The 1,727-nt window shown below is 45.2% G+C and overlaps 1 protein-coding gene across 1 annotated transcript in view; it reads left to right on the top strand.

Moving 5' to 3' along the window:
• The window catches only part of SERF2 (small EDRK-rich factor 2), a 31,163-nt gene that overhangs the window by 9,556 nt on the left and 19,880 nt on the right, over positions 1-1,727 (top strand). The window contains exon 2 of the mRNA XM_011993894.1: positions 155-275. The gene's annotated coding sequence lies outside the window, so the exon portion shown is untranslated. The remainder of the gene's footprint in view (positions 1-154; positions 276-1,727) is intronic.

Raw genomic sequence — 1,727 nt, 5'->3', positions numbered from 1 at the left:
GAGGTTTCACCATGTTGGCCAGGCTGGTCTCCAACTCCTGGCCTCAAATGATCCGCCCGCCTCGGCCTCCCAAAGTGCTGGGATTACAGGCATGATACACCGTGCCCAGCCTGTATGTTTCTTTCTTTCTTTTATTTTTTCCTCTTTTTTAGAGACATAGTCTGCTCTGTTACCCATGCTGGAGTATGGTGGGGAGATCATGACTCACTGCAACTTCGAATTCCTGGGTTCAGGCAATCCTCCCATCTCAGCCTCCTGAGTAGCTAGGACTACAGGTGCATACCACCACTCCTGGCTGTTTTTTGAATATCTGTTTTTATAAATTCCCTGTTGTTGTTCAATATCCTCTCTCTCAAATAATACTGTTAATAGTTCTGTGTCTCTGATTTTCTTGTGGTCTTGAAATTGAATTGTTTCTGTATCCTCAGGCTACAGTGCAGTGGCTTGATCTCGGCTCACTGCAACCTCTGCCTCCCGGGTTCAAGCAATTCTTGCACCTCAACCTCCCAAGTAGCTGGAATTACAGGTGCACGCCACCGCACCCCACTAAAACAATTTTAGTATTTTTAGTAGGGACTGGGTTTCACTATGTTGGCCAGGCTGGTCTTATACTCCTGACCTCAAGTGATCTGCCCGTCTCGGCCTCCCAAAGTGCCTGGATTATAGGCATGAGCCACCATGCCCAGCTGTGAGACTGAATTTTCTGTTTGTGTTTTTTTGGGGTCTATTTTTATGTTAGGACTGTTTTCTCCAATGCTTGGTGATCCTTGTCTCTATATTGATCTCTACAAGCAAGGCACTAAAAAGCTGGTTGACGTTTGGTATGTATGGAAAGAGCTGGTTGCACTTCAAGGTAATCTGACTGGACCATTTCATTATGTAAGGCCTAAATTCATCTAATTATCCAAGCTTATCCCCCTCTCAGGGACTTGGCATATGCTGTTTCTCTTGTCTGTGTTTGATTAAAATGTATTTGGCTGAAGTAACAGAAACCTGACTCAAGTTAGCTTAAACCAACAAAACAATGTGATAGTTCCCATACCAGGAAACTCAGTGTAGAACAAATGTTACAGTTGAGGTATCCAGTGGTCCAACAGCATGACTAAGTACCAAGAGTCTTTCTGCTACTCATTTGCTTCAACCTAAGGCTGGCTCTCTTCTACGTGATAGACTAGAGCTGCTAGGAGCAGTATGGGCTATGTGTTTCCTCATTCATGTCAGTGGGAAACAGCATCGTCAACACCCTAGCAATGGAAAAAAAGTCCTTCTCTTTTGTCTGATCAGGCTAATTTAGGCCACATGCTCACTCCTGAGCCAATAACTGTTACCAGGTGAATACCACAAAATAATGTGATTAGGCCAAGTTCCTAAACCAATCAATATTAAAAGGGATTAGTTTACTTTGATTGACTTAGCCATTCAGTACCACACTTGGAGTATAGGCTGAAGGGGAAGAATTTTGTTTTGTTTTGTTTTGTTTCAAGACAGAGTTTCATTCTTGTTGCCCCGGCTGGAGTGCAATGGTGCGATCTTGGCTCACTGCAACCTCTGCCTCCCGGGCTCAAGTGATTCTCCTGCCTCAGCCTCCGGAGTAGCTGGGATTACAGGCATGCACCACCACGCCCGGCTAATTTTGTATTTTTAGTAGAGATGGGGGTTTCACCATGTTGGTCAGGCTGGTCTTGAACCCCTGACCTCAGGTGGTCTGCCCACCTCGGCCTCCCAAA

The sequence above is a fragment of the Mandrillus leucophaeus genome, unplaced genomic scaffold (assembly GCF_000951045.1).
Source record: "Mandrillus leucophaeus isolate KB7577 unplaced genomic scaffold, Mleu.le_1.0 Scaffold1114, whole genome shotgun sequence".
Classification (NCBI taxonomy): domain Eukaryota; kingdom Metazoa; phylum Chordata; class Mammalia; order Primates; family Cercopithecidae; genus Mandrillus; species Mandrillus leucophaeus.
Note: the sequence above shows the minus strand (reverse complement) of the source record. Positions and strands in the feature narration are given on the sequence as shown.